This window comes from Halictus rubicundus, unplaced genomic scaffold (genome assembly GCF_050948215.1).
Source record: "Halictus rubicundus isolate RS-2024b unplaced genomic scaffold, iyHalRubi1_principal scaffold0025, whole genome shotgun sequence".
In the NCBI taxonomy this organism is placed as follows: Eukaryota; Metazoa; Arthropoda; class Insecta; order Hymenoptera; family Halictidae; genus Halictus; species Halictus rubicundus.
The window spans coordinates 1868105-1883003 of record NW_027488566.1 but is presented as its reverse complement, the minus strand read 5'-3'; the positions used below and the strand labels follow the sequence as shown (position 1 = coordinate 1883003).

The 14899-nt window shown below is 44.7% G+C and overlaps 2 long non-coding RNA genes across 2 annotated transcripts in view; one reads left to right on the top strand and one right to left on the bottom strand.

Moving 5' to 3' along the window:
• Positions 1-14899, top strand: part of LOC143363142 (uncharacterized) — a 412518-nt gene that overhangs the window by 246410 nt on the left and 151209 nt on the right. The window lies entirely within an intron of this gene.
• LOC143363148 (uncharacterized) overlaps positions 3151-14899 on the bottom strand; it is an 839400-nt gene continuing 827651 nt past the window's right edge. The window contains exon 3 of the long non-coding RNA XR_013083758.1: positions 3151-3314. This is a non-coding gene — a long non-coding RNA (uncharacterized LOC143363148). The remainder of the gene's footprint in view (positions 3315-14899) is intronic.

Here is a 14899-nt window from a genome sequence, read left to right as displayed (position 1 = left end):
GCAGATGGCAGCTGGATGAAGAGGTCATATCGTGGCGCCGATTATAATTCCCTTTCTGGTGTAGGAGCCATCGTGGGATATTACACGAAGAAGGTTCTACACCTCCGTGTAAAAAATAAATTCTGCTTCGTTTGCCACGCAGCAGCTAAAAAGAAGGAAGTGGCACGCGAGCATCTATGCTACAAAAACTGGGGTCGCGATCAGAGTTCAACGGGCACGGAAAGTGCTGCTATTGTGGAAGGATTCCAATATAGCGTAGAAATGCACGGCCTAATATACAACATTTTGGTTGCCGACGGTAATAGCAGCGTCTATAAAAAGATCTTGGATAACGATCCGTATAAAGAGTACATGGTACAAGTGCGGAAAATTGAATGCACCAACCATCTTTTGCGGAATTTCAGCAGAAAGATAAATGAGATCGTCACAAAAGGCCGCTACAAAAATCTAAGAGGTATCGTGAAGCAAAATGCCCTCCGCCTGCGCACTTGTATAAAGAAAGCTGCAGAACACCGCTTCAAAGAAAAGCTGAGATTATCAGACCAAATAAAAAATTTAAAAATAGATCTGAGAAACGTGCCAAGTCACGTGTTCGGTGAACACAAAGAGTGTCAGAAATTGGCTTACTTTTGTAGCAAATACTCTGACCCCGAACAAATCAATTATGTCCCGCAATTAAAAGAAACGGGTATATATCAAAACATCGAAGAAGCAATGCAGCCGTTCTTCGTCCATGCGGAAAGTTTACTATATGCATTGAATAATAACGCCGTAGAGTGCTTTAATAATATAATTGCGAAATTCATCGCAGGGAAACGCATAAACTATGGACAAAGAGGTTCTTATCAAGGTAGAGTCTCTGCTGCTGTCGTCCAATTCAACACAAAAGAAATATTTAGTCGATTGAGCGCTGCAATGAGCAAAGAACCGACAACCTTAGTAAAACAGTTGGAAAATCGACGTAAGCGTGAAGCGGAAAAGGAAATTGAATATAGAGCACGAAAGAAAGCATCCTCCTTCCGACAGGAGAAACAACAATGCGACAAAGATTATGGCCCCAGTGCTGCAAAACCAGACATGGAGGAGACAGTATATCTTTCTGAATGTGAGAGACACATGGCAACGCTCCTCGAGTGGCAATCGATGCGACACACGATCGAGGCTGAAACTCGTAGTCAAGGGAACAGCGAAAGATGGATGGCTTATAGGAAGAAATTATTAACAGCATCCAATTTCGGCCCAGTATGCCGATTACGAAAGACTACATCACGAGCAAGTTGTTTGAAAGCTGTGATGTATCCACAAATCGAAAGTCTGCCAGCCGTACAATACGGAAGGGAAAACGAGATGAACGCCCTGAGACAAAGGGAAGTAGAATTAGGAATCTCTATTCTACCGTGTGGGCTGTTCATCGATTCTGTCGTGCCTTACTTAGGTGCGACACCAGATGGACTTGTACAGGACGATACAATCGTCGAGATAAAGTGTCCATATTCGGCGAGGGATTTAACTCCCGATGAAGCAATGGAGAAGTTTTATGCGATACGACGCATTTTTCAGGGTGATAAAATGAATAAAACTCACCATTACTATCATCAAGTGCAAGGACAATTGCACATAACAAATAGACAAAATGCTCTATTCTGTTTATGGACGCCAAAAGGAATGAAGATAATACAAGTGAAAAGAGACGATGCATTCTGGGCAGCAGAGATGGAAGAAAAATTAAAAAGATTCTACGAGGACTACATGCTGCCAGAAATAATAGACAGTAGATACAACAGAGGCCAGCCGTTTAGGGAACCATTGTTGGTACAGAAAGAAAGTGCATGTGCAGTAGAACCAGGTACATCTAATCAAAGATAAGAGGCCTATATTGCACCGGCGAGTGCAATACAGCGCATATGAAGAGCTGTTTTATGGCCTATTGCGACTGCACCGGCGAGTGCAATACAGCGCATATGAAGAGCTGTTAAAAAACGATTGTAATTGAAGGTCGCAATTGCACCGGCGAGTGCAATACAGCGCATATGAAGAGCTGTTTTATGGCCTATTGCGACTGCACCGGCGAGTGCAATACAGCGCATATGAAGAGCTGTTTTATGGCCTATTGCGACTGCACCGGCGGGTGCAATACAGCGCATATGAAGAGCTGTTTTATGGCCTATTGCGACTGCACCGGCGAGTGCAATACAGCGCATATGAAGAGCTGTTAAAAAACGATTGTAATTGAAGGTCGCAATTGCACCGGCGAGTGCAATACAGCGCATATGAAGAGCTGTTTTATGGCCTATTGCGACTGCATCGGCGAGAGCAATACAGCGCATATGGAGAGCTGTTCTAATAGATTCATGAGCACAAATATCCGTACGTATATTAATTCTAATTTTTCATTTTGTATTTATCTTACGTTTTATAATTTTAATATAATAATATTTTTGCATGTGTTCAGGAAGAATCTGAAGTAATGACTAGATTGCGGATCATTATGGAAAATGCACCTATAAAATCCGCAGTCTAGTAATTACAACCAAGGAGGAGTCAAGTGTTGGGAGGAGGTTTAGTGGGTAGGCCAACAGTACCATATGATGGAGAATCCCACACTCCCGGGGGTTGGGATGGCCCCTGGACATTGTGTATAAAACATTTTACCTCCCTGTACTCAAAACACTAAAAAAAAAAAAAAGAAAAAACATGATGCTGATAATTTCCAATATTTTTAGAGTGTAATATGTTTTGACTTGAGTTTTTGTTATTGTAGACCCCCGTGGGAAGGAAAAGTGACACTTGGGTGTGCCATAAATTAGTCCTCCCTCGCTACTGCCCCGCCGATGACAAAGGGACTGTCCTGCGACCTTGGCCCAGAACTCACACAAAACATCCTTGCTTCGGTCGATTGTACGAGAACTTGTGTGCAGCAAGCTTGTACTTGATAGAATTTGTAATCGTCAATTAAATGTGATGCTAATTATATCATGTTCGGTGTAATTTTTATCAGAAAAGAAAAGAGCTTATTCCGATGAAAATGAGTCCAAACACGACATCATTTGAACTATCTTCAATGAGATTGTAATTTTTATCGTAACATTACGTATCAATGAAAATTGTTCGATTACACTCGAATTTGAACTCATTTTCATCAGGAAAATCCCATCAATTCACTCGTCACAATTTCATGAAGGTATATTGAAAAATCTAAAAGTTTAAACTTTCATTCGTGCGCGATTCTTTATCTGCTTACATTGTATGCCGTTTGTCAGTCGCTGGGTCTTTGAAGTTCGGAGCTCGTCGGACCTCGTCACCGTTTATTCGAGCTGGCAAAAGTTATTCGAAGATTTATTCGAAGCCTTCGAATAAAAGATACAGATCAAAGATGGAAAAATTATTCGAAGTTCGAATAAATCCGCTTCGAATAAAAAAAATTATCTTTATTCGTCGGATAAATTCTCGTCGAATAAAATTATTTGTTCGATTCTCGACGAGTAAAGATTTTTTATCTTTTACTGGTTATTCGAAATTTTTATTTAGATGAATATTTTACCCAACTCTGCTTTCAAGTGTTAGAGCTCGATCGCGGTCGCTCGTCGTAGTATGTCTATCTTGTTCAGTCTCGGGATGGCTCTTCGCTATCCATGTCGAACCTTTAGAGCTTATCCAGATGGGGCGATTTACGCACGTTTCAAACAAAAAACCTGACCGCGACATACGCTAAAGAGATAAAAATAAAAAATATTATTAATAAAACAAAAAATCTTACTGCGAAAAGAATTATTGATAATTTATACTTTCTATTTATATTTTATTTTTTATTTTATTTATTATCAATACTTTATTTGATAAATTAGTTTTTTGTTTCTTCTCTTTTTAATTCTTTTCGCAGTCGGGTTTTTTGTTTTTTTATAATATTTCTTATTTTTATCTTTTTAATATCTTTTAATATTTTTAATATTTTAATCATGCCGTGATTGTTTATACCTTTCATTTCCACGTCGAAAAATAATACTCTTCGTATTAAAATTCAAATCTATTATATTGATGTGTTAATATGTGTTTATATATTTGTTAACAATATATAAAAAACGTAATTTTTAAAACTATACTTTTCTTCTGTAAATTTTACATATACATATATTCGTGTTATATTGGTATAGAAAGTTTAAAAAATTAAGAAGATTTTTAAACAAGTCAATATTCAATGATTGTTTAATACAATTATTTACAATTGAAAATTCCATATTTTAAATTAAGAAAGAATAAGTCTCCAAATTTCGACAGATCCGAAAGGAAGAAAAGAACGCTCGAACCAGCTCGAACGCTTTCCATGCGATCATCGACGGTGTTTGTATGAATACGATACGGCAACATTGCCCTTTTAAAAGCTGACAACGCAGTAAAATCTAGCTTCCTCGTCACACACCTCTTGTGTTGCAACGTCAATCGAGTTCTCTTTCTGATTCATAATAGAATACGACCATAGCTCCATCTCGTATTCATCAGTCAGCTACACATTTGTAGGTAATACCATTTCTGTAAAGGAAACTGTACGGCAGATACCGACCACCGAATCTTGAAAAGTCACGTGACTGACCCGGGCCCTTAAGGGGGCCGGCAGGAATTTGACCTTGACTGTCACGCCACTTCTCGAACGGTCAGTAGGGAAAACTCATTGTGGAATGGTTAAAATTTTTTTTGTGGAACTACGTCGCGTCTACGAGATATCGGTAAAAAAAGAATATATGAAATGCCGACTGAGGATGGTAAGAAGATTGAGTAGTAGCGGAAGAGAGAAACGAAAATTGAGAGAGAAAGCTAGCGACTAGACATGGTTGCCACTGTGACGTGGCAAAATTGTCCACGTCCCTCAGATCGGAGATCGAAAGACCGGGCCGCCCTTTGGCAGCACCACCGCGATAACGGTGGTCGTGATCGATCTCCCTGGGAGCGTCCGAGATCCCAGATCGGATATTGACGCGGTTTGAATGCCGCGCCACTTGGCGCGACACGAAGTTGCAGGACCGTGGCCGGGTCCCAGGGGGACCCGGATCCTTTTCCCAGCTCACAGGAACGCGGAAAATCCGGAGGGAAACTGTTCAGGGGACGGCTACGGAGGACGCCCTACAGACAACCAACGAGAAGGACACCGAGCCCGGGCCTACCAACCCGGAGGCGCCGCCGAGGAATTACGGGTCTGAGGCGTACATCTTCTCGACCTCGTCGCCGCCTCGTCCCGAAAAGCTACACGCACCCGTCGAGGGAATGGCACGCGGTCTGTCTCCAAGGGAAGCGGCCAATCAACGCGCGTCACCAAGAAAGCGTTAGCCGATGGATCCGTAGCCGAGGACCCCGTACCGCCGGACGCGGACCTGACGCGCGAAAGCTAGCGATAGGTTAGAGCGTCGCGCGGGAGCAGGGAAGAGTAGGATAGTGGGGGACGCCTCGCTTCCGCGTTAGCGAGTCTTCGCGAAGTAGGGGACTGTGCTGCCGAATCTAGTCCGGGTTAGTCACTTTTACCAGTGCGTAAATTACAAAGTATTTTCGAACATCATCACCGCTGCCGAGGGTAGGCATTGAAAGAGCTGCCGAATTCCGGAGAGTATAAGCCGCTAGGGAGCCCAGAGCTGCCGTCAAGAGAGAGCGAAGCGACTAGGAAGCCACGTGCCGCGTGGTAAGTGCCGACCAAGTTTTTTTCCGCACCATTATAATTTTCGCGTTGGCTCGGTAGCGTTTTTGCGAATCGGCCGGACTTCGAGTCGAATTTAAGACGTAACCTCGCTCGCCGTGAATCGCGATCAGAATAGAATCGAGAAGGGGGTGAGGCCGTCGGTCGGTGAACGGACGGGGGGCCCGTATCGTTACCGATTTTTGGAGAATCCAATCTGGGGACGTCCCACGGTGAGACGACGCGACGAAAACCGTATCGCTGTTTCCGGCTAATTCCGACGGCCACAGTCATTTCGAATTTGCTGCCGCGTATACCATCGGAACCCGGTCGCTTCTCGACCGGCTAATTGCCACTCGTAGCTGCCGTACATCGCGCCTACGATCGGGTTCGACGCGTAGGAAAGTAGAATCGGGAGAAATAAGCGCGAGCGACCGTCCAACTGTCGAATCATTGTACAATACCGCGCGGGCTTCGTTTCCATCGCTGCCGGGTCGCCCCGGCAGCCTTCTGTAATCAGCAAGATTAATAAATGTAAAGTCGAAGCCCATTCTCGTCTATCTTTCTTTCGTGAGAAACCTTTCCGCCGCGGGAAACGTCCCGCATTCCCTCCGCGTAGAATCCTGGCCCAGGCTGCCGCTATTCAGGCCCTCGCGCGGTTCTCGTAGGTTCGGCAGAATAATTAGCGTCTCGCGTAATCTTCGAAATTGTTCGTGTGACACTTGCGAGTGTCTGGCGCCCGTTTCGAGTCCCGAACCTGGTAAAGTCTTCCGTCGGGGAAAACGCCGAACCTACGGGATACCGTTTGTCACCGGGCGAAACACGTTCCGCGCGGCCGAACGTGCCTAACCCGTCGTGGCCCCGGTTTTCGTCCGTCGGACGGGTCGGAAAACGCGGGCCCCGTGACACCACATATAATCCTTCGCCTCACTGTTGCCATGTCATCAAAACCGTAAATGTACAAGCGTTTCGTGAAACTGATTCCTGCCTCGTGAGCCTCATTCAGCCGACCAACACAAGCTAACACATACATTGCCACGGGCGCGTAGATATACGCAGGACTCGTTGTCACATTACCTCTGCAGTTTTTCGCTAATATCTCTGGAATAAAACTCGAATGGCGGTCACGTGTATGCAAAAGCTAATGAAATCATTTGATGTATATTAAATTAAATCAATTTATTCTTAACATTATAATAATTTTATATATATTACCAGGACTTCTTGAAAATGTGCCGGAATTTACTTCCTGGCAGAAAGAAAATTATATTCAAATCTCATTTGAATGAAATTTAAAGCAGCTCTTTTTATGCCACGAAGCGCATAAATGTAATAATATATGTATACTATTATATACAGGGTGGCCCACATAACTCTGAACAGCTCAATATCTCGAAAACTATGCCATCGATTTTAAAGTTCTTAGTCTTAAATTGCATGGAACTGAAGGGCCTTTCTGACTACATAAACGTGAAGTGGCCTCACTTCCCTTTTAACGGGGGAGGGGAGGTACCTTTATAATTTTAAATGGAACCCCCTATAAAATGTTACATATTTAGATTCTACCGGAAAAAACAAGTCAATTTTGTCTGAAACATTTTTTTGTCAGATACAGAATTATACGCGCTTGAGTCCTTTGCTTATTCGTGAAGAAGTAAAATGTACTTTAAATTAAATGTTCAAAATGTCCACCACGGGCTTGTAAACATTTATTTACTCGAAACATCAAAGTTGTTCTAACATTTTTTAACATTTCGGGAGTCACTGAAGCGCAAGCGTCACGTATTCTTTGTTTCATATCCTCTTTTGTCGTCGGTGGTTCAAACATAACTTTGTCCTTTACATATCCCCATAAGAAAAAATCTAATGGTGTTAGATCGGGGGATCGAGGAGGCCATTGACGAGGTCCCCCACGACCTATCCATTTGTTCCCAAATTTTTCGTTCAAAAATTGCCTGGTGATGATTGCAAAATGTGGAGGAGCGCCGTCTTGTTGGAACCACATTTCTCTTCTAACGTGCAGTGGCACATCTTCCAAAAGCGCAGGCAAATGATTTTTTAAGAAATCACAATAACTTGCAGATGTTACAGTTTCTTGAAAAACATAAGGTCCAATCACAAATTCTCCTATTAGGCCACACCAAACATTTAAAGACCATCGATGTTGAAAGGGAACACATCGCATCAAATTTGGGTTTTCCACGGCCCAATAATGCAGATTATGTCTATTTACATGCCCTGAATTCATAAAAGTGGCCTCATCGGAAAAAAGTATTTTGCACAAAAAGTCATTTTCCACAACACCCTGCAGCCACTCACAAAATCTTACGCGGTGATCGTAATCTGCTCTCGAAAGCTCTTGTGATAAAACCATGTGATATGGATGATACTTTTGCCGTTTCAAAATTCGTTGAATTGATGAACGACTAATATGTGATGTTTATGCAAGTGTACGTTGACTAATATGAGGATTTAATGTAATTGCAGCAAGAATACTGGCACTGTTATTTTTATTAGTCACAGCTTTAGGTTTATTGCGAGTTTTTTTACACAATTCACCGTGCTCGCGAAGCCGCTTTTCTAAATTATGAAATGTTGCATGACATTTTTTGATCCCATAACGTTCAAAAAACATGACTGCTGGACGCCGATAATTTTTTTGGCATTCACCTAACGTTAATAACATATTCACTTCTGTGTCAAAAGTAGCCATAATCACAATGTTACTCCTTGAATAGCAGCTCTAAACTGAAAACGTTTTCATAGATAAGTGAGTCAAACTCAAGAATTGTAAATATTATTGTTTGTGTTTCTTCATGAATAAGCAAAGGACTCAAGCGCGTATAATTCCATAACGCTATTTGCGAGCGCTTGAAGTACCTACAACTCGAAACTTCAAACTGTTATATCTCATCATGGAAGTATCTGACAAAAAAATGTTTCAGACAAAATTGACTTGTTTTTTCCGGTAGAATCTAAATATGTAACATTTTATAGGGGGTTCCATTTAAAATTACAAAGGTACCTCCCCTCCCCCGTTAAAGGGGAAGGGAGGCCACTTCACGTTTATGTAGTCAGAAAGGCCCTTCAGTTCCATGCAATTTAAGACTAAGAACTTTAAAATCGATGGCATAGTTTTCGAGATATTGAGCTGTTCAGAGTTATGTTGGCCACACTGTATATATCGTCTATGTCATGCCGTATTTTATCTAGACTACAAAAATTGGTGTGGCGCGACGGTAGCGTGCCAAGCTTTCACCCGGCCGACCAGGGTTCAAATCCTGCCTACTAACGCATTTTTTAAAAATTTTATTATGTTTTATCGTTATGTATTGTGACGTTGCACAAACCCCGCCGCCCTTAGGCGTCCCTAACAACAGAACGAAGGGACCGGACTGCCGGAAAACAAGTTGTCGCGAATAGAACCACGGCTCGATAGGTTAGGAAGCGCTCCCCGAGGAACTCCCGAATCGACAGGAAAGTCGCACTTTCACCCTTTCGCACGCGCCAAGCCCGGCAAGTTTCAGGTAGGCGAACGGCACCCCGGTATCCAGCCGACCTGAAGAAAGGGCACAGCGCTTCGCGGGACCACCTACGCCAAACCATGGCCATTACGCAAATCCGGTGCACCGGTAATAACGAGGAATGGGCGACGCCACACACGGGCCAGACAACCCGGAGGTGACGAAGCGGGACGAAGGCCCCTGTCGACCATCCGACAACCTATTTCGCGGTCCTGCCGTCGCCTCACCTAGCCAATTGCAAGGGGCCTCGGCGAGGGTGGTGTAGGCGCTCCCCCCCCTCTCCATACCGGGGTAGGTCACCGATCTGCCCCGTGCTTCAATTTCGGAATGATTTTCGCGTCAGGTCTGGGGCCCAAGGACCCGACGTAGGCACGATCCTGCGAGTTCCGAATTTCGCGCCAGACGCGCGGCCTATTAGAAGAAAAGCCGGACTACGGCAAGGAGTGGGGATGCGAGGACCCTGCCGTAACGCGAACGGACTAGGCCGAATTACTGTCGCGGTGACTTCCGTACTGAGTCGTATCTAGAAAATTACCGAACTAGCCCGGACCGCCGTGTAGCCGGTACTACCGACATCCGTTCTGATTATCGAACACGCGAAGTGCGTGCAGTGCCAATACCGGGCTACAGCGGGACCCCGATCTCGATACCGATACGAAGCAAGAGCCGGACAACCGAAAGACCATCCCGAACGAGACGGGCAATACCGCGACAGACGGCAGAAATTACCGGCAGGAACGGTGAGTCCCTTAAGTGACCGTTTTCGTGTATTTTTCGCGAGTTGGTTCGCCAGGCTCTGTCGGGGAACCGACGAGGTCGGCCGACGACGATTCCGTGCCCTCGCGGCAACGCGAGCTCGCGGATCGCCCGTCGGACGCGTAATATCGCGTCTCGTTCCCCGAGTTTTCGCGCGCCGAGGCGCTTCTCGCCTCGGACATTCCGCTAGTACCGAATTCACCGGTACCTTGAGCCTCGGCAGCGAGTTCCCGGAAAATTATCGTGCGGAAGTCTTCCTCGGAGGAGCTGCCGCCGTTACCGTTTGCAACCATCTGTTTGTTACGTTACATTTCGCGTCATTCCTATCGAGCCGTCGCGTAGTCTATCGCGAAGTTTTCGCCGAGCGTTCGCCGTCCGTCGGAACCGAAACCGCGCCGCGACAGTCATACCGTGATCGCGCCGACCACCTGCGTGCCGCGAATCCCTCGCTTCGGCGAGGGGCTATTCTCGTGCCGATCTACCGCACCCCCGCGGCGTATTTTACCGATCGACAACAGCGCGTTGCGAACCCTCCACCTTACCGCAAACTTTGTACGAAGAGCGCGGGCTCTCGGGTGCGGCCACGTGGCCGCGGCTTTGTAAAATCCGACGCCAATAAAATTGTAGAGCCCAGCCTGACTACCGATCTTTTCACCTGCGCGATCCGCCCTGCCGTGAGGGCTGTCCTCGCTCCCTTCCGTGTCCGAACCCCCGACCCTTCTCGCGCCTCCCGACATTCTCGCGGTTCCCGAAGGTTCACCTCCCGCCCCCAGCTTCGGCTAAGGGCGGACTTCGTCCACGTTTCGCGTGGCACCCTTCCGGTGCCTGGCGCCCGAGCAGCAGGCTCTTTTCGATTTCCGAGAACCTTCGAGAATCGGTTAGTACCGGGAGGACCGCGTATTCACGGCCGTACGCGGCCCGGCCTCTGAGCCCATAAATTCCCGGAGTGGACCCCGCCCCCGCCTTCCTACGCGGCGAGTGGAGGTCCACGTTACAGTATTTATATTTTCAATCGATTTTTATATAATAATTATATATTAAATTTTATAAATTTCCTGTGATTTTCCGGATTTCGAACAAGTTACTATTACGTTTGTGTGATGAGACATCTCGATATCTTAAAAATTGTTGATTTTAAATAGACGTGTTAAAAAACGGATCACCCTTTCTTCATTACATTATAAAGTCAGAAAAGTAAAAGCATAAAAGTATCTACTAAAAATGTTTCCCCTTGGTAATGACCCCTTTAGAAGGATGGAGAATTGAAAATTGGCTTCACAATGAGCTGGAAAAGGACGCGGAGTGTCTCCGTTTCAGGTATTGTACGCTCGGCGAGAGTTGGCACAGAATTTCGTCAGTGGGGTGCAGGGGGAACGGCGGGTCCCCACTCTTGACGCAAAGCTGCGGATCCCACTCTTACGCTTTACTCCCGACGGGGACGATCGACATATGCGTAAATAAGTAGGATCCGCATAAACTATGGGGGGCACATGATATTCTCTGATTCTCACTAACCGTGAAGACTGGAGTCTTAAATTTAATAAAAAAAGTCATAAATTTCAAGCGTGGGTTGATGGATCCCTGCTGTGCGTGCAAGGAAAATAGGTTTCCATGGACCTGTTTTCCGTGCACGCACAATAGAGTTACGCCAATGTTCTGAGCTCAGCGTTGCGTCGCCACGCGACATCGCTCTGTTGCAGTCACACTCAATACGCTCGTTTGCTGTCTTCGTTGAGCGATTCGGCCAATCGCGGAAGACGTGTAGCGCGTAGTGGGAGCACCACGTGGTACCTACGAGTTTCTCGTGCCAACTCTCGCCGAGCGTATAATAGGTGAGTGGTGCGCTCCGCAATACCAGCCGACTTCGTTTACGACTAAATGACCCTATTTTTACCTCGAGAACTATGGGTCATCCCTGTTGTAGTAATGTTTCGGCTTTTATTCTTTCTAGGTAGTGTTTAGTGACCGAAACTCAAAGGATTTTTCGATCTCTTACAAATTGTTGAATTTACAGACATTTCAAAAAACGTGTCACCCTTTTTCCATTAATTCTAAGACTAGAACTCCCAAATCGACGTTATGACTTTCGAATGACGAATAAAATTTTTTTTATCTTTTATTCGTTATTTTCAAAATTTCCTTTTAAAAAGAAAGTGAGCCGGAATTCACTTCCGATCAGAAAGAAAATTATATTCACATAAAGCAGCTTTTTCCATGCCACGAAGCGCATAAAAAATTAAACAAAATTTATAATATTTTTTTTACTTTAGATGTTGAAGTAAAAACTTTAGAAGTTTTATATGCGCATATGAGGGATGAGGGACGGAAGGATGCTAAAATAACTGTAACAAAATACATAGCAATAAAAGAAAATGTTTTATTTGGCAGAAAAAGAATACCAGCATTCGCTGCTAGGATAAGGAAAACTGCCAAAACCTTATCAGTATTCATAATACAAAAATTACATTATAAATATAATGAAATTGTAACAGTATGATCGATTACAGAAACGTCCCCTCAGTCCTCCTATTGGACTTGGCCGCATGAATCTCATCTGTAACATGACATAAGTAAAAACGAATAAAGTATTGAAACATATAATAGATAAATTCGTATGATTGTGTATACTTACCGGGTCTGAGATGCGCAGTCGGATGGTTTGGGATCCATTGGCAGCACTCTGGAATCTATCAGGGAAGTCGAATCTGCAAAAATAAATAAATTCTAACCGCTGAAATAATCAGCGGTTCCGCAGATTGTTTCAAAGTGTGCGGCCCGACGACATCGCGTCAGGAAGCTCGAGCGAATCCAATGATTCGCGAGCTAAAGAATGATCTAGTTTGCAATTTGCAACCGCTGAAGTAATCAGCGGTTCCGCAGACTGTTTCAAAGTGTGCGGCCCGACGACATCGCGTCAGGAAGCTCGAGCGAATCCAATGATTCGCGAGCTAAAGAATGATCTAGTTTGCAATTTTCAACCGCTGAAGTAATCAGCGGTTCCGCAGACTGTTTCAAAGTGTGCGGCCCGACGACATCGCGTCAGGAAGCTCGAGCGAATCCAATGATTCGCGAGCTAAAGAATGATCTAGTTTGCAATTTTCAACCGCTGAAGTAATCAGCGGTTCCGCAGACTGTTTCAGTGTGTGCGGCCCGACGACATCGCGTCAGGAAGCTCGAGCGATTCCAATGATTCGCGAGCTGATGATGATAGGCTTTCTTCGCTCTATATCGGAGGGCTCTCGAATGGCCATACTCCTATTGTGTCGACTGTCCACTATTTCCAGCAGCATGCAATGTATGTAAAATCGGCACAATTTCGACTGCATTTCTTGCTGCCAAAATTTGTCGGCTCTATATATCTTTAGCGATATCAAGCCTTTGCGTGTCCAAACACAAAACAGGCAATACATTTTTTGCGTAATGTGCAGCTGCCCTTGCACTTGATAATAGTAGTAATGGTTTTTGTTCATTACAGTACCCGCATCATCCACAAATATTTTGCGTACTGCAGGTACTGTTTTTATTGCTTCTTTTGGCGATATATTTTCTGCCGTTTTCGGGCATTTGATTTCGACGATACCGTCGTCATCATCGATCAGGCCGTCCGGAGAAGCTCCCAAAAATGGGATTGAGGCATCGATGAAAAGGCCACATTTTCTTATTTTGATGCCTTCTTTCTGCGAGAGTTCTTCTCGGGCAATATGTTCGCACTGCCGCCCATGCTCAATGGAAGGCAGGTCCAAAACTTTTGGGTATAGCAGCGACCTTATCAAATTACCACACGGCGTTTTTTTCAAACGTCGGCACACTTGCCCGAAGTTCGATGCCGTGAGTAATTTGGATCTATACATCTGCCATTTTTGGCTCTTCACTTGCTCTGTAGTGTCCTTTTCAATGGTTTTTCTATTATTCTGCCAATCCTGCAGAATTTCCATGTGTCTTTCCTTCTCTAGGTTGAACACATGTTCCTCCATGTCCGGTTTTTCTGCGCTGGGTCCGTAATCATTGTCTCTCGTCGTCTGTGAAAACGGCTTTCGCGCCTTCTTCGGTGAGCACTTCCGCTTTTGGTTTCAGTTTTCATTCTCTTCTTTTCTTCGTTTCTCCATGGCTTCCAAACATTTCGGCGGCTCCTTTCACTTGGCTCGCATAATGCGGGACAATACCTCTTTTGTGTTATACTGTATAACAGCAGCGGCACATCTCGCGGTATACGATCCCCTCTGACTCCAATTTATCCTTTTGCCGCCAGTATATTTCGCAATGATTGAATTGAAGCTCTCCACTGAGTTGTTATTGCTATTATATAACAAACTTTCAGCGTGAGCTATCAGCGGACGGAAGATATCTTGAATCTTGTAATATATTCCGTTTTCCATTAGGTGCGGCACCATGTTTCTTTCGTCGTTATTTGCGATGCGGTCGCAGAAATATCCGAGTCTTCGGCACTCTTTGTGCTCTCCAAAGACGTGGCTAGGAATGTTCGTCAAATCCTTTTGCAAGTTATTTATCTTGCGATTGATCGAAACATTTTCCTTTACTCTGTATTCCGCAGCTTTCGTAATGTCCGTACGCATTCTGCGAACGCTGCTTTCCACGGCTTTTCTATATTTCCCAGGCGGAGTCGTCTTCGCAATATCTTTTAGCTTATTGCAGAAGTTGTGTAGTAAATGGTTCGTGCATTCAATCTTTTTCACACGAACCATCTCCGCTTTGTACGGATCACAATCCAAAATTTTCTTGTATACGCTGCTGTCGCCGTCAGCAATCAGTGTCGCATACACGAGACCTCTTTTTTTTATGCTGGTCTCGAAGCCATCAGCAATTGCGTCGCTCTCCATTTTTGTTGACGTTTGATGTCGTCCCTAGTTTTTGAATCACGAATGTTTTTTCGGCTTCTCGTTTTTTCTGGCAGCGTTGTGACAAATGACGCACATCTTGTTCTTCACTCCAGCAAATAAAA